The sequence below is a fragment of the Rutidosis leptorrhynchoides genome, chromosome 7 (genome assembly GCF_046630445.1).
Source record: "Rutidosis leptorrhynchoides isolate AG116_Rl617_1_P2 chromosome 7, CSIRO_AGI_Rlap_v1, whole genome shotgun sequence".
NCBI classification, from domain to species: Eukaryota; Viridiplantae; Streptophyta; class Magnoliopsida; order Asterales; family Asteraceae; genus Rutidosis; species Rutidosis leptorrhynchoides.
Window position 1 is genome coordinate 328282623 of NC_092339.1, and position 20349 is coordinate 328302971.

Consider the following 20349-nt stretch of genomic DNA (forward strand, 5'->3'; position numbering starts at 1 on the left):
ACAGAACATCTCGTCTGTATAATAATCATATAAACTTCGAAGTATTAAATACCACGCCCACTAGCTCTTCCGTCTAGTGAACATTCTGGGTGGGGGTGTTAAACCCGGTAGCTACCTTTAGGATTCGCGTCAATTAGGAATGCACTAATTCTCAAAATTAGTGATGTTCCCTAATTCTTAGGTTACCAAGCAATAATAATCAGGAAAAAAATATTCATATCAATTGTGGCAATTATCACGTCCACATAATTCAATGGTGGCAATTATCACATCCACATAATTCATTCGAGGAATGTTTTGCTTGTGTCTATCTCGTCAAACATTTATAAAAGCATTTCATGTATTCGCAGTTCAAAATGTATTTCAAAAGCATTTAATAAAGCAGTTGTAAAAGTAGCGCATGTATTCTCAGTCCCAAAAATGTAAAGAGTAAAAGGGAATCAAATGAACTCACCATAATGTATTTTGTAGTAAAAATACATATGACGTCATTTAACAAGTGTAGGGTTGACCTCGGATTCATGAACCTATATCATTAATGTATATTAACATCTATAGTTGAAATCGAACAGATTTATATATTATAATTGTTATCTTAATAAATTTTTTGTTTCATTAATAACCTAGTTAAATATATTTGTTTTATATACTTTATATAAAAAAAATTCAATATTTAAGAAAAAAATTAATATAGTTATATTATATATAGTAAATATAGTTTTATTTAATTAATAGCTATTTGATAAAATAATATTGATAATAATAAATAAAAAGTTGTTTTATTTTATAATAATAATAGTAATATAATAATAACTATAATATCCCTAATACTTTTACTAATAATTAAAATAATAATGTTATTAATAACAATAATAATACTTATCATAATAATAATAATAATAATAATAATAATAATAATAATAATAATAATAATAAAAAATAATAGAAAACTACCTTTGAAGAAAAAGTATCAAGAAAAATAATTAAACTGCCCTAGCCAGGGCTCGAACCCGCGACCTCCCCTTAATCCAACAACACACTGAACCGCCCCGCTGTTTCTCTATTTCTGTCTAGGTACCACATAATATATATATAACCTATATAACTATCGATTTCTTCTTCTTCATTCATCATAAATTTCATCATCTAATCTATCATCAACTATCATAATCGCCATTCCTTATCACCATTTCATTATCGTTATCATCATCTAATCAACGCATCATCATCTTATTTACTCATGTATTATCATAATTCATGATTTCATGTACCGTACGTCTTACACATAAATCTATATCGTTATCTTTATTCATCTTATCATTGTAACCAAAATCATTCTATCATCATCATCATTTAAGCTTTGTAATCAATAACTCTTCCATAAAATAGAAGACTTAGTATTATGTGGATGGTGTTTGGGGTTTCATTTATTGACACAGCCCATCAGAAATGGAAGATGGGTCACGGCCCAAGAACAAAATACAAACCTCAGTCCAGTAGCAAAAGAAAACACAGCCCAAATGTAAACAAATCACAATGGCCCAACAATCAATATTCGTGGTCTGTTTTGATAGATCACAACCGAAAAAAAAATGTAGTCCAATAGCAGTAGATTACGTACATGTATATTAATTTTAAAAATTATAATGGAAGATAGGAACATACCTTTACAGCTCACATTACTCCCTATCACCTTGCATCAACTTGTAATTTGTCCCTCTCTTCTTAACTTTTGGTGGGGTTTGGTTTCAACTAGGAATAAATAAATAATACCACTCACCTTATAGCTTCATCATTTTTGTTATTGAGTGGTTGTACTATAAACCGTAACCTAGTAGAAGTAATCAAGACAGGAAAACCTACATATAGCTGTTGTAGTCGACGAGAATAAGAAGAAAGAAATAGCTGTTGTAGCAGTCGGTATTGTAATGGATTTATGGTGGTTCGTGATCGTGAATAGATAAAGGAAGAAAGATTTAAGGTGGTCACATGGTGGTCCATGGTTGATGGTGGTCCGGAGTCCAGTGGTGAAATAGGTCGATGGTGAAATAGATATGGTTACTCAACACAAAGATATGAAAAGATGGTGGATTATATGGGTTGTTTTGGATGGCGGTTGAGTAAATGGAGGTGATATGGGTCTCCAAAAATAGAAGACAAGTAAAAACATATATATTAGAATAGTAGCAGTGGGTTTGATGGTGAACGTTTATGGTGAAGGTGGTGATCTTGGTTTACGTTTATAATTACAGTAAAGGAGTAAGTGTTTGTTGGTGAGGGTATTGGGTGGTGGTTTTCTTAGCTTGCAAAAACGGAAAAGTGAAGTGGGTTTATGATGGGTGTTTGTAATGGTGATGGTGAACCGATACATAACAGATGGTTTAGTGGTAATGGTTGTTTTGTGGATTGTTTGTGACAGAAAACAGAAAACGCGAAGATAGTAGCTCGTGGTTGAGGGTTTGTGATATTTGTTTTGTTGGTGGTTTATGGTTGTCGTGACTTCTCATGGTGATGGTGGTAATGGTGGTTCTTGACAGTCGGAAAGGAAAAGAAGTACCAAGTTGATGATAGAAGTTGGATACATTTACTTATCACTGTAATGGGTCGATTTTATAATAATGAAAGGGGTCGACATAATTATAAATCAGTAAGTAGAAAAACGAATCCAATATAAAGTTGAATGTGACCTTAAACTAATTTTGTTTGATCTGTATGTTGGATTGAATTGTCCAGATAGTGAAAGGAAGGAATTTGACAAAATTTGGGTAACAAACTCGAATGATCGATTTTTTTATCAGATTCCTAATTTATCTAATTAGCATTAATAATTAACCTAAAAATATTAATAATAAGAATAATACAATAATATTAATACTAATAAATAATAATAATAATAATAATAATAATATTAATAATTGATAATAATAGTAATAATAATAAGAGTAATAATAATGAGTTACAATAATAATAATTTTGGTGAATTTGATAATAATAGTATTATTAATAATAAAAATGACATAATGTATTATTTACTAATGAAAATAAAATAATAATATGATAAGTCTTACTAATGGTAGATAATTTATTTTAAATGTAAATTTATAGTTTTAATTATTCTCCTAATAATATTTATAATGTTACTACAAAATATGATAATAATAATATTAATTTATAATAATACTAATATTTCTTAATAATGATAATAATATCTAATAATAATATAAGTGATATGAAAGATATATCAAGTTACATGTATTCTATTTTCGTATTAGATTAATGTTATTAATAATTTTGATATCGATATTAATAATAGCAAAAGTAATAATAATATTATACAAATATATTTTCAACTTGTAATTACATTTATATACGTATACATATTTATTTACAAACAATAGTCCGTGAGTCGTCGGGAAGAGTCAAAGTCAAATGTATTCATGTAAACATTTCAAAAACTTTAAGACTCAGACTTTGCTTATCGTGTCAAGATCATATGAAATTAGTTTAAATTTGGTCGGAAATTTCCAGGTCGTCACAGTACCTACCCGTTAAAGAAATTTCGTCCCGAAATTTGAGTGAGGTTGTCATAAATAACTATAAAAATATTTTCATGACGAATATGAGTTGATAAATAGAGTTTTATCATCATTGAGTAATATGGAATAAACAATTCGATTATTCGAAGCGTACGAGTGAAGCTATCATGGAAGAGTGAAATAAGAAATAAATTTTCGTCATAACTTTTGACGTAGTCATGGTCGAATTTAGAAAATAAGGTGCGTCTTAGCTTTTGACGTTGTCTTGTTTGAATTCCGGAATTCAAGGGATTTAAAGAAAATATTGGAAATCTATAAGATCTGATTCTTCGGAATTTATGGAAATTAAGATCTCTATAATTAGATGTGATGATCTGCCTCGATTGCTCTGTCTGATATTTCCATTATAAATTTACCGTTTCCGTTCCATTAGTTTTCACCACTTCTATACCTTCTTTCTCAGTTCATATATCAAAAGATTATAATAATGCTTAATGTGGTTCTAATCCTTATTCTCATTCTGACTATCGCAATGATCGTCCTTCTTTTCCAACTCCCACCGGAAGAATCTGTTTATTTCTACTATGCTCTAGTGATTATTGTATTTATAATCCTCTCGTGTCTTTATATTGCTATACGCACTGATATCCACGGTTTGTAATTCCGGTGTTATTGTTGGGCTTTGTATTTTCCCTTATATGTCAGATTTTCATACCTTTGTTTTCTCTTCTCTAAATCTAGTAAAGTGAGTAATAGTCCAGAATTCGTAAGTATGGAGTTTCAAACGAACTTAATGCTCTAAACAAGAAGGAACGTAATGGCATGATTTGATTTGTCAAATTACCAGAATCCCTGAGGATGGAACTATCAAGAATATATTTTCTTGATATGTTCAGAGGTTAAGTAGAATGAAAGAGTAATGTAACATGGTTCATGATAAAGGTGTGATTTGTGATCCTTTATCACGTTCCATTAGAAACTCAGCATGCCTTACTGTAATATTATCACGTTAGCCGGGCGTGATTATATTATACTAACTCATGCTTCAATTCCCAACACTTCTCCACAACTCATTCATAATTTATACTTAGATTTTACAGAAGTTTCCAATATAATGAAATACAGAAAAAACGAAGAGGTAGATAATTTCGGACAAGAATATTTACGAAAATATCCTCAGAAATATCGAAGATATTTATGATGATATTTTGGAATTTCTAAGTTCGAAGGTTGATGAAGAAAGATTTTCCACAAGATTTAACATGAGTACGGAGTAAGATATTGTGACGATCGCTCCAAATCCATATGGACGGACACGTCATTCATCGATTTCATTGCGAGGTATTTGACCTCTATATGATACGTTTTGTAAATATTGCATTCTTTTGAAAAGGCACACCATAAATGAATATTTAAATCAAAGGTTTTCAACATATGATGATTTCTACATATAGACAATCACCTAAAATAATAGTTTACAATAGTACTTCCGTTGACAATGCAGTCAAAATAAGATACATGGTGATGATTTGGTGAATGCAACATTTCCTTGAAAAATATGCCATGTAAGACTTCATGCACATAGCTTGTCTAACATATAAGCAAACAGCGGAAGACTTCTAGGAAACCTGAGAATAAACATGCTAACAAGTGTCAACACAAAGGTTGGTGAGTTCATAGTTTTAGTGATAAATACCCCATTCGTTTTAATACACACAAACCAACGTGTCCTAAACTCAAATAATACACGTCCGTTAAAAGTCTAGCGCTCTAGCTCGGACGGGGATGTCAAGCCCTATGGATCCATATACTGTTATTCGCGCCCACCAGTCCATATCCTATGTACTGGCAGTTACTAGTTACCAAAGCTAAGGGATTTTTGGTTTAAACTCAGTGTAGAATTAAGTATGTACTTGTATCCATTGCGTTTAAAATAAATTGCATGTATTCTCAGCTCAAAAATATATTGCAAAAGCAATTAAAAGGGGAGCAATGAAACTCACCTTAGCAGCATATAAAGTTGTTCACCAAAATGTGACCGAAACTCGGATTACCAATTAATCGTAGATCTCAACCTAGAGAACATATGTTGGTCAATAAATGTCTATTAAGATAGGTCAGGTCATAGTGTATCACAATCCTAATGCTCGAGATCGACATATAATAGTTATCCAAAGTTGTTTTAAGAAGTCAATTTTGACAATAGTTCAACAAAACGAGACGTGCCTTATATAAGGATTCATTTACTCGGTTGGTAATATTTAAAAGTTCACTTTATCAGTCTCGTAAACAAGTTGTTTAAATCTTAATTGCAGATTCAAAAGCAATTTTAATTAACGTCAATCATAATTCAGTTGATCATATCTTTTAATCCGTTCATCGAAACTATTCGATATCTAAATGAAAAGTTATTGATTTTTCGCCAGCTTTTCAAAAACATGTATATCATATACCTTTTACCAGTAATATATGTATTTAATTAGTGATTCATTATAAACTGTTTAACGATGAAATTTAGCATACAAGCATATATAAATATATATACTCGAGCACTAGACATGGATACATAATTAATATATAAAAGATAAGATATGAGTGCTTACGTATCAGTATTGAGATTCAATATTGTAGGAAAGTACGTAGACGTAACGGAGATGATAAACACTAGGTTTGATTCACAAATATAACCCCGAACATTACCCATAACCTCCTTGGCAATAACCCATAATTTCCTTAGCTCTATCCCGCTTGAAAACCATTTTGAAAGTGACACGCTCATAACCTCGTCGTAGTATTTTATGTATAATACCAATCAATAATAATAAGATTAATAATAATATTAATCTTAATAATAATAATAATAATAATAATAATAATAAATAAATAAATAAATAAAATAAATACGGAGTAGTATATGATTTAGAGAAAGAGTGTGAAAACTGAGCAATTTATAGAACCTTTTCTAAAAAAGTACCCCATGCGATCGCATGGGATTTGTGCTTCAAGGCCATGCGATCGCATGGCACCCTGGGACAGCTCATAAATTTTTAACTTCTTGTTTGTCGACATAATTTTATATTATATATATAATATATTTAATTTATATAATTAATTATATATTATATTAAATTCACATGCATAGTTGACTTGTAATTTTTGTTCTAATAAGTCGTACGTCATCACTCAACTTATGTCCCGGTTCCGGTTTTTCAAATTTCCTTTCGTATGCTGAGAAAACTTGCATTTTACGTTTCGTGTCACGTACCTTTGTCAAAATATAGCCTTAAATTATCCCTAAACTATACCACTCAAAGTATATCTTAAACTTTCGAGTGTTTTGGTCATTTACTTCTATAAATCATTGTCTCGCTATATTCATAAACACGTTTTAAATATACGTCGCAAGTTATTCATACAATTAATATTCCAACTTATCATATATATACAAATGAATATTTAAACCAATAAGTTTAATGTACGGTATTAAACAATTAATACATTGTTATGTTTTCAAGTTATAGTATATATATATGTATCTATATACATATAGTTGTTCGCGAATCGTCGAGAACAACCGAAAGGTATTTGAATAGTTTAAAAAATTTTGAGATTCAGTTTTACAGACTTTGCTTATCGTGTCGGAAATGTTAATCATACAAAGATTAAGTTTAAATTTGGTCAAAAATTTCCGGGTCATCACAGTACCTACCCGTTAAAGAAATTTTGTTCCGAAATTTGAGTGTGGTCGTCATGACTAACAATAAAAATGTTTTCATGCCGTATATGTGTTGATAAATAGAGTTTTATCACCGTTAAATAATATGGATAAAACAATCCGATTTTTTGAAGCGTATGAGAGAAGTTATCGTAACAGAGTGAAATGAAGAATAGAGATTCGTCTTAACTCTTGAAGTATTAACGATTGATTTCCGTAATTTAAAGAATAGAAAATCTTTATAATCTAAATAAGATTTGATTCTTCAGAATTTAAGGAAATTAAGATTTCTTTTGATTAAATGCGTAATTTGCCTCGATTGCTATGTTTGATATTTCGCTATAAATTGACCTCTTCCGTTTCATTATTTTCATCACTCTTACATCTTCTTCCTCATTTCCTATTTTCAAAAGATTGTAAAATTGCTTCATCCAGTTCTGATTCTTGATATACTCCTAACTTTCATATCTGTCATTCTTCTTTTTCATCTACCACCGGAGGAAGTTATTTTCTTCTACCATTACCTTGGGGTTATAGTATTTTTCATTCTCCCGTGCCTTTATATTGCTATACGCATTGATATACACGGTTTGTAATTTCTGGGTGGCTGTTGGGTTTTATATCTTTCCTTATATTTCGATGTCTCTGCTTCTGTTTTTCCATAATCATTGACATCCACAGTTAATACTCTCTCCAATTTACTGTGATTTATACTCCCATTGATATTTTGAAGCTTCATGCTTTTGTTTTATCTTCCCGAATTTAAATCAAGCGAATAATAGTCCAGAATTCGTAAGTATGAATTTCAGAATGAACATAATTAATGTTCTAAAAAAACGGTAATAGCACAATCTGACTTGTCAAATTACCAGAATACCTCAAAAAAGACCGAATCATTAAGAGAATATTTTCTTGATAGTTTAGAGGTTAAATAGAATGAAAGAGTTATGTAACATGGTTTATAATGAGGGTATGATCTGTGAACCTTTATCACGTTCCATTAGAAACTCAACATGACTTACAGTAATATAATCACGTTGATCAAATGTCATTATATTATACTAACTCATGCTTCAGTTCCCAACACCGCTTCAAAAATATTCATATTTTAAACTCGAACGTTTCAGAATTTAGAAACTAAAATAGTTTCTTTTATGATGTTACACAGATATCGCAAGGAGAAAATTGATTTCCGATAAGAATGATTATGGAATTATCTCCAGAAATATGGAGGATATTTATAATGAAAGATACGATGATATCTTAGAATTTCTAATATTAGAGGATGATGAAGAATATTGTCCGCAAGGGTTTAGATTTGGAAGCAAGGTATTCGTTAATGGCTTCAGCAGATACTGAAGAATTTGGATTCTTTGAAGGCAGGTTTAGTCTTTGTGATTTATCCACAGCCTCCTTCATACTTTGCTCAATCCATTTTCCAGTTCCAAACCTTCTCTTTTTCTGAGCTTTGCCAACACACTATTCTTTATCATCAAACTTTTGGCTGTTAAGGTCTTTTTAAGTTTTTGCTGCTTCATCAGCATTCAAAGTTATCATAACCGAATCGTTGGTTATCAATCCGAGGTGTTTTCAAAAGTTTGAAGGGTTTGCATGAAGATTGTAATTGTCAAGATACATATGATGTTCTAGAATTTTGAACGATACAAATTTTTTTTTTCTTTTTTTTCTGGGTTTATGAATAGAAGTGATGTTCTAGCACAGTTTTGAAGTCAAAGTATAGCATTTGAAAGATGTAAGAATCTAAGAACAATGTTTTCTGTTAAATCTTGGCTTGAATTCTGATTTTTCAAAATCAGAATATGTAATTGAATTTGTATGGAAACGATTGTATATCGCTGTGAGCATAGTTAATAATTTTTGAATCAAAGTTGAAGAATGTACAATATAACATATTAATTGTGAACTTATATATTTCCCGAGTATTACCTACCCGTTAAAGATTTCACAATTAATACTTTGTACAAAAGAATTTTTTTTACCGTCTTTATGAAAATATATGTATGTATATTTCTTCAGATGTAATACAGATTTGATGAGTTAATATCATATTAAGCTCATTTGATTTTTGAATTGAATGAATAATCTCTAAAACATTAAAGATTACATAATCTTCGCGGAGTATTTCACTAATGAAATCAATACTTCATTATTTATTCTTATTCCTCGGTGAAGGATGTTGATGCTCGTGGAATTCTTATGAACTTCATAAGATATAAATGATGTTTTCTAGAACGTTTCGAGTACATCGAAGATAAAAGTGTAAAATCAAACATGTAATTGATTAATACACTAAGTTCATTATGAAATGGAATTCATTGAATTGAAATAGATATTTGTAGTTAACGATGATTAAGTTGTTAACGAAGGATGTACATCATAGCATATTAGTAATATGAATTAACCGAGTAGTATCTACCCCTTAAAATTCACACGTAATAGCTTAGTACGAAAAGATTCATGATGGTTTTAAAATTTATATATATAAGATATACATATAAATTCTTTAGATGAATTGAGTTATTACTTCATAACTCATTGATACAATATACTCGTTGTTGACTCGTAATGATGTCCACGGTGCTTTCTAGAACTGACGGAGCTTGTGATGTTAGAGGTGCTGCTGATTCTGACGATGTTGACAGCACTGACTGTGCTGGTGAGGCTAAGGGTACTATTGATACTGTTGGTAAAACAAGTCTAACTTGTATCTTACACCATTCGGATAAGGGTTTCTACTCTATCTGATTTAGGGTTAAGGCTAGAATAGATAATCTCTAAACTTTAGAAATTACATAATCGCCGTAGAATGTTTCTCTAATGAAGTTATGAATCCATACTTCATCGTTTGTCGTTGCTGGTACTTCTTGGTACCTATGGTGCGTATGATGTTGATATCCAAGGTACAAATTGTGATGTTGAGGCGTGTGATGCGGATGTGGTTATTGGTGGTGGTAATGATCCTGTTGGTGTGGATGATGGTGGTACCGGTTATGCTGCGGGTGCTGCTGCTGGTGTTCGTAACCCTTGCACCATATTCTCCAAAGCCACTACCCGAGCACGAATCTCGTTGACTTCTTCTATTATACCGGGATGATCGGTGGTTCGGACTATCGGATAAATAAGATTTATAATATGGGATAGTATATAATCATGATGAGATACTCTGGAAATGAGAGAGAAAATAGTATTACGAATAGGTTCGCCGGTAAGTGCTTCAGGTTCTTCGCCAAGAGGTGAATGTGGTGGATGGAAAGGATCACCTTCTTCTTGTCTCCAATGATTAAGTAGGATACGAACCCATCCCCAATTCATCCAGAATAGGTGATGGCTGATTGGTTGATCCATTCCGGTTATACTTTCTTCAGAGTTCAGGTGAATATCCATATCAGAATAGCTGTCGGAATTTAAGGAATTTGAACTAGATACGGGATCCATCTTGTATAATTAGAGAGATGATTTTTGATATGAAATAGATTATAGAATTTGATTGGTACTCTTCAATACATAATTTACATATGTATATATAATACCAAAATCCCGTAAATTACGGAGAAATTTTTGGAAGATGGCAGTCAAAGTTTACTGTAATAGATATGCCAGGATATGAATTTTGTCTATACACTATCTATGCAATCAATGCAATAAGACGCGTTTAGACTTAAGATGATAGACAGGTAATTTCTGACAAGAAATGATAAGCAAAACTTTTGACATGCAGAAACAGTCGAAGTCCAGACTTACTAATGCATCCTAACAACTATCAGTTAGACACACTTATGCAAGACCTGGTTCACTAGGACCAACGCTCTGATACCAACTGTGACGATCGCTCCAAATACATATGGACGGACACGTCATTCATCGATTTCATTGCGAGGTATTTGACCTCTATATGATACGTTTTGTAAATATTGCATTCTTTTGAAAAGGCACACCATAAATGAATATTTAAATCAAAGGTTTTCAACATATGATGATTTCTACATATAGACAATCACCTAAAATAATAGTTTACAATAGTACTTCCGTTGACAATGCAGTCAAAATAAGATACATGGTGATGATTTGGTGAATGCAACGTTTCCTTGAAAAATATGCCATGTAAGACTTCATGCACATAGCTTGTCTAATATATAAGCAAACAGCGGAAGACTTCTAGGAAACCTGAGAATAAACATGCTAACAAGTGTCAACACAAAGGTTGGTTAGTTCATAGTTTTAGTGTTTCACATAATCTGTACATAAAAGTGGATCACAAGATTTCAGTTGTTTCATCCAGAAACGTTTATCAAAAGTTTGTCAATAGATTCTACGTAACAGAGCACCCTGGTAACTAAGCTTTAACGTTATAATGATAAATACCCCATTCGTTTTAATACACACAAACCAACGTGTCCTAAACTCAAATAATACACGTCCGTTAAAAGGCTAGCGCTCTAGCTCGGACGGGGATGTCAAGCCCTATGGATCCATATACTGTTATTCGCGCCTACCAGTCCATATCCTATGTACTGGCAGTTACTAGTTACCAAAGCTAAGGGATTTTTGGTTTAAACTCAGTGTAGAATTAAGTATGTACTTGTATCCATTGCGTTTAAAATAAATTGCATGTATTCTCAGCTCAAAAATATATTGCAAAAGCAATTAAAAGGGGAGCAATGAAACTCACCTTAGCAGCATATAAAGTTGTTCACCAAAATGTGACAGAAACTCGGATTACCAATTAATCGTAGATCTCAACCTAGAAAACATATGTTGGTCAATAAATGTCTATTAAGCTAGGTCAGGTCATAGTGTATCACAATCCTAATGCTCGAGATCGACATATAATAGTTATCCAAAGTCGTTTTAAGAAGTCAATTTTGACAATAGTTCAACAAAACGAGACGTGCCTTATATAAGGATTCATTTACTCGGTTGGTAATATTTAAAAGTTCACTTTATCAGTCTCGTAAACAAGTTGTTTAAATCTTAATTGCAGATTCAAAAGCAATTTTAATTAACGTCAATCATAATTCAGTTGATCATATCTTTTAATCCGTTCATCGAAATTATTCGATATCTAAATGAAAAGTTATTGATTTTTCGCCAGCTTTTCAAAAATATGTATATCATATACCTTTTTCCAGTAATATATGTATTTATTTAGTGATTCATTATAAACTGTTTAACGATGAAATTTAGCATACAAGCATATATAAATATATATACTCGAGCACTAGACATGGATACATAATTAATATATAAAAGATAAGATATGAGTGCTTACGTATCAGTATTGAGATTCAATATTGTAGGAACGTAAGTAGACGTAACGGAGATGATCAACACTAGGTTTGATTCACAAATATACCCCCGAACATTACCCATAACCTCCTTGTCAATAACCCATAATTTCCTTAGCTCTATCCCGCTTGAAAACCATTTTGAAAGTGACACGCTCATAACCTCGTCGTAGTATTTTATGTATAATACTAATTAATAATATTAATAATAATAAGATTAATAATAATATTAATCTTAATAATAATAATAATAATAATAATAATAATAATAATAATAATAATAATAATAATAATAATAAATAAAATAAATACGGAGTAATATATGATTTAGAGAAAGAGTGAAAACTGAGCAATTTATAGAACCTTTTCTGAAAAAGTACCCCATGCGATCGCATGAGATTTGTGCTTCAAGGCCATGCGATCACATGGCACCCTGGGACAGCTCATAAATTTTTAATTTCTTGTTTGTCGACATAATTTTATATTATATATAATATATTTAATTTATATAATTAATTATATATTATATTAAATTCACATGCATAGTTGACTTGTAATTTTTGTTCTGATAAGTTGTACGTCATCACTCAACTTATGTCCCGGTTCCGGTTTTTCAAATGTCCTTTCGTACGCTGAGAAAACTTGCATTTTACGTTTCGTGTCACGTACCTTTGTCAAAATATAGCCTTAAATTATCCCTAAACTATACCACTCAAAGTATATCTTAAACTTTCGAGTGTTTTGGTCATTTACTTCTATAAATCATTGTCTCGCTATTTGTTGATATATATATATATATATATATATATATATATATATATATATAATAACAAATCATTTTATGACCAAGTTAATATATATTTTCAACATTCATAAACACGTTTTAAATATACGTCGCAAGTTATTCATACAATTAATATTCCAACTTATCATATATATTCAAATGAATATTTAAACCAATAAGTTTAATGTACGGTATTAAACAATTAATACATTGTTATGTTTTCAAGTTATAGTATATATATATATGTATCTATATACATATAATTGTTCGCGAATTGTCGAGAACAACCGAAAGGTATTTGAATAGTTTATAAAATTTTGAGATTCAGTTTTACAGACTTTGCTTATCGTGTCGGAAATGTTAATCATACAAAGATTAAGTTTAAATTTGGTCAGAAATTTCCGGGTCATCACAGATATTCTTTAAAGATTTCATCGGATACATAATTATCTGGATTCTTTGAATATAGGGTTTGGTACTTATATTTGTCCTTGGTCTCCATCATGGTTAGTTCAATCCATTTTTCAGTACCAAATTTTCTATCGAGCTTTCTCAACTCTCTATTCTTTATCATCAAACTCTTGGCCATTTAGGCCATCTACAATTTTACTGTTTCCTCTGTATTTAATGCAGCCATATCTGAATCGTCGATTATCAATCCGAGGTGGTTTCAGGAGAATTGTGTTTTTTTAGATGATTAAACGCTGATGGTAATATGGTGGAATATAAAAGGTTCTCTGGTAACAATAAATGAGTACGCATATATATCAAGGTTATAATAAGGTTGTTTTGAATGAAAAGTCGAAGTTGTCTTGCTGGAGCTGTGACAAAATTGACTGATTTGGAGAGGAATTGTAAAGTTATTTTCGGTAATAACAACGCCAGGAGAGATAACACAGATACGTGTTAAACGTTTACTCAGGTTCCAAGTGTTTTCAGGTGCATAACTATATGCATCAATCTTTTCTTCCATAGATGAAGTGCGGTTGGTCCATCCTCTCGATTGAAGTGTTTTCAAGAATCATGAAAGGTTTAAACGCAGATCGTAATCGTCAAGATACAAATGAAGTTTAGGATGAAATCAAGTGGCAAACTTGAAGAATTATCTAGTTTCATATATTATAATCAGTATTTTAATTTATTTTAATTGTCCAATATTATTCGTCCACAGTCGATAGTCCACAGTTAACAGTCCAATAATTCATATATAGTTTAATATATAATATTCGAATTAATTAATACGTATCGTAACCCGTGTACATGTCTCAGACTCGATCACAACTCAAAGTATATATATTATTGTAGAATCAACATCAACCCTATATAGCTAACTCCAGCATTACTGCATATAGAGTGTCTATAGTTATTCCAAATAATATATATATATATATATATATATATATATATATATATATATATATATATATATATATATATATATATATATGCGTCGATATGATATGTCAAAACCTTGTATACGTGTCCCGATATTTAAAGTGCGTAAAATAAATAACAGAAATTTAAATGATGATAAATAAAGTGCGTAAAGTAAATAACAGAATGTAAATGACAATAAATAAAATTGTGAGAATTAAATTGCGATAAAACAAATTGCGATAATTAAATGTACAATAAGGAATTAACAGTCAGCTAGGAACAGTTAGCTAGGATTTTGTTAGCGTGGATTCTTAACAAAATTTTTCGTAGTTAATTTGTTTGTTTCTATCAAATTTTTATTTCGTCAAATGTGTTCTTCATTATGCCACTTGTTCGATTCTGATAAATCAAAATCCAAATATGAAATTTAATGAAAAATGGCTATTCTGTGGTGAACGGATTCGTATATCGGTAGATGTAAGTAGGATAGTAAATGATTATTGAATCAGATTTGAAGAATGTACAGTGTAACTTATTAATGTGAAATCTAAATATTCCTCGGGTATTACCTACCCGTTAAAATATTTTCACCATCAACAATTTGTACAAAAGAATTTTTAATTACAATCTTTATGAAAACATATATACATATATATATATATATTTTCTTCAGATGTAATCATGGATTTTAATGAGTCAATATGATATTAATCTCATTTGATTTATCGTTAGAACTATAATACATAATCTCTAAAACATTAGAGATTACATAATCGCCATGAAGAACGAAGATAATGATGTAGAATGATTCGCAGATTGATGATTATGCTCGAGGTACATAATGAGATGTTGAGGTGTGAGATGTTAAACTTGGGTAGTTGGTGGTACTGGTATTGATGTTGATGGTACTGTTGGTTCCGTTGATGTTGCTGAAGCTGGTACGTTTTGCACCATATTTTTCAAGGCTACAACTTGGGCGCGTAGTTCGTTGACTTATTACTCCGGGATGATTGTCTGTAAGAACGGGCGAATGAATAAGGTTTAGAATCTGAGTTATGATATAATCATGGCGAGATATTCGAGAAATGAGAGTGAAAATGGTGTTACGAACAGGTTCGCCGGTAAGTGCTTCAGGTTCTTCATCAAGAGGTGAATTCGGTTAGTGAAAGGGATCTCCGTCTGTGCGTCTCCATCGATTAAGTCGACAATGAACCCATCAGATGAATTGGGAATGGATGATTGGTTGATTCATTCTGGTGACACTGTTTTCGGAGCTTAGGTGAAACTCCATATTGGAATAGCTGTCGGAATCCGAGGAATTCGAACTGGTTGAGGGATTCATCTCGTACGATCAGATTAAAGATTTTAGATAAGAAATAGATTATAGGATGTAGATTAGTACCCTGCAATACATAATTTACATATGCATATATAATACTAAAATCCCATAAGTTATGGAGGAATCTACGGAAGCTGTCAGGCAAAGGTAACAATAACATATACGCTAAGATATGAATTTTGTCTATACACTATTCATGCAATCAATGCAGTAAGATGTGTCTAGAATAAGAATGATAAGAAAATGATTCCCTAAGAATGATAAGCAGGTAATTTTTGACACAAAATGATAAGCAAAACTTTTGACATGCAGACACGGTCGAAGTCCAGACTCACTAATGCAACTAAACAACTATCAGTTAGACACACTTATGCAAGACCTGGTTCGCTAAGACCACCGCTCTGATACCAACTGAAAGGACCCCTCCTAATCCATCTGGACGAAGTCTTCAACAGTTGGTCCCATTGCGAGGTTCTGACCTCTATATGCCATGAACGACTCCATGTAATATGAGCAAATGCACAGCGAAAGATTTCTTTCGTACCTGAGAATAAACATGCTTTAAAGTGTCAACCAAAAGATTGGTGAGTTCATAAGTTTATCATAAAACAATAAAAATTTATCATTTTGATAGACCACAAGATTTAAACGCTGCATGGTACAAATGGACCCGAATCCTACACCCACATATAATGTACATGTGATATCTTTTAAATACAATACACCTTTTTCGTGTACAAAATCATCTTTCATAAATCTTAGTAATCGTACACATATCTCGTGCACAAAAATAACATACACAAAACCTGTGTATAAAATCATTCTCTCGATACATAACATTCATTTTTCATTTCTTTCATAGCTTGGATTGGTAACCGACCTTAACATATAATGCGCATAATAATATCCCCAAAACAGAACATCTCGTCTGTATAATAATCATATAAACTTCGAAGTACTAAACACCACGCCCACTAGCTCTTCCGTCTAGTGAACATTCTGGGTGAGGGTGTTAAACCCGGTAGCTACCTTTAGGATTCGCGTCAATTAGGCGTGCACTAATTCTCAAAATTAGTGATGTTCCCTAATTCTTAGGTTACCAAGCAATAATAATCAGGGGAAAAATATTCATATCAATTGTGGCAATTATCACGTCCACATAATTCAATGGTGGCAATTATCACGTTCACATAATTCATTCGAAGAATGTTTTGCTTGTGTCTATCTCGTCAAACATTTATAAAAGCATTTCATGTACTCGCAGTTCAAAATGTATTTCAAAAGCATTTAATAAAGCAGTTGTAAAAGTAGCGCATGTATTCTCAGTCCCAAAAATGTAAAGAGTAAAAGGGAATCAAATGAACTCACCATAATGTATTTTGTAGTAAAAATACATATGACGTCATTTAACAAGTGTAGGGTTGACCTCGGATTCACGAACCTATATCATTAATGTATATTAACACCTATAGTTGAAATCGAACAGATTTATATATTATAATTGTTATCTTAATAAATTTTTTGTTTCATTAATAACCTAGTTAAATATATTTGTTTTATATACTTTATATAAAAAAAATTCAATATTTAAGAAAAAAAATTAATATAGTTATATTATATATAGTAAATATAGTTTTATTTAATTAATAGCTATTTGATAAAATAATATTGATAATAATAAATAAAAAGTTGTTTTATTTTATAATAATAATAGTAATTATAATAATAACTATAATATCCCTACTACTTTTACTAATAATGAAAATAATAATGTTATTAATAACAATAATAATACTTATCATAGTAATAATAATAATAATAATAATAATAATAATAATAATAATAATAATAATAATAATAATAATAATAATAATAATAATAATAATAATAATAATAATAATAATAATAATAATGAATAATAGAAAACTACCTTTGAAGAAAAAGTATCAAGAAAAACAATTAAACTGCCCTAGCCAGGGCTCGAACCCGCGACCTCCCCTTAATCCAACAACACACTGAACCGCCCCACCGTTTCTCTATTTCTGTCTAGGTACCACAGAATATATATATATATATAACCTATATAACTATCGATTTCTTCTTTTTCATTCATCATCAATTTCATCATCTAATGTATCATCAACTATCATAATCGCCATTCCTTATCACCATTTCATTATCGTTATCATCATCTAATCAACACATCATCATCTTCTTTACTCATGTATTATCATAATTCATGATTTCATGTACCGTACGTCTTACACATAAATCTATATCGTTATCTTTATTCATCTTATCATTGTAACCACAATCATTCTATCATCATCATCATCATCATTTACTCTTTGTAATCAATAACTCTTCCATAAAACAGAAGCATTAGTATTATGTGGATGGTGTTTGGGGTTTCATTTATCGACGCAGCCCATCAGAAATGGAAGATGTGTCACGGCCCACGAACAAAATACAAACCTCAGTCCAGTAGCAATAGAAAACACAGCCCAAATGTAAACAAATCACAATGGCCCAATAGTCAATATTCGTGGTCTGTTTTGATAGATCACAACCGGAAAAAAAAATGTAGTCCAATAGCAGTAGATTACGTACATGTCTATTACTTTTAAAAATTATAATGGATGATAGGAACACACCTTTACAGCTCACATTACTCCCTATCACCTAGCATCAACTTGTAATTTGTCCCTCTCTTCTTAACTTTTGGTGGGGTTTGGTTTCAACTAGGAATAAATAAATAATACCACTCACCTTATAGCTTCATCATTTTTGTTATTGAGTGGTTGTACTATAAACTGTAACCTAGTAGAAGTAATCAAGACAGGAAAATTTACATATAGCTGTTGTAGTCGACGAGAATAGGAAGAAAGAAATAGCTGGTGTAGCAGTCGGTATTGTAATGGATTTATGGTGGTTCGTGATCGTGAATAGATAGAGGAAGAAAGATTTAAGGTGGTCACATGGTGGTCCATGGTTGATGGTGGTCCGGAGCAGTGGTGAAATAGGTCGATGGTGAGGGAGATATGGTTACTCAACACAAAGATATGAAAAGATGGTGGATTATATGGGTTGTTTTGGATGGCGGTTGAGTAAATGGAGGTGATATGGGTCTCGAAAAATAGAAGACAAGTAGAAACATATATATTAGAATAGTAGCAGTGGGTTTGATGGTGAACGTTTATGGTGAAGGTGGTGATCTTGGTTTACGTTTATAATTACAGTAAAGGAGTAAGTGTTTGTTGGTGAGGGTATTGGGTGGTGGTTTTCTCGGCTTGCAAAAATGGAAAAGTGAAGTGGGTTTATGATGGGTGTTTGTAATGGTGATGGTGAACCGATACATAACAGATGGTTTAGTGGTAATGGTTGTTTTGTGGATTGTTTGTGACAGAAAACAGAAAACGCGAAGATAGTAGCTCGTGGTTGAGGGTTTGTGATATTTGTTTTGTTGGTAGTTTATGGTTGTCGTGACTTCTCATGGTGATGGTGGTAATGGTGGTTCTTGACAGTCGGAAAGGAAAAGAAGTACCAAGTTGATGATAGAAGTTGGATACATTTACTTATCACTGTAATGGGTCGATTTTATAATAATGAAAGGGGTCGACAGAATTATAAATCAGTAAGTAGAAAAACGAATCCAATATAAAGTTGAATGTGACCCTAAACTAATTTTGTTTGATCTGTATGTTGGATTGAATTGTCCAGATAGTGAAAGGAAGGAATTTGACAAAATTTGGGTAACAAACTCGAACGATCAATTTTTTTTATCAGATTCCTAATTTATCTAATTAGCATTAATAATTAACCTAAAAATATTAATAATAAGAATAATACAATAATATTAATACTAATAAATAATAATAATAATAATAATAATAATATTAATAATTGATAATAATAGTAATAATAATAAGAGTAATAATAATGAGTTACAATAATAATAGTTTTGGTGAATTTGATAATAACAGTATTATTAATAATAAAAATGACATAATGTATTATTTACTAATGAAAATAAAATAATAATATGATAGGTCTTACTAATGGTAGATAATTTATTTTAAATGTAAATTTATAGTTTTAATTATTCTCCTAATAATATTTATAATGTTACTACAAAATATGATAATAATAATATTAATTTATAATAATACTAATATTTCTTAATAATGATAATAATATCTAATAATAATATAAGTGATATGAAAGATATATCAAGTTACATGTATTCTATTTTCGTATTAGATTAGTGTTATTAATAATTTTGATATCGATAT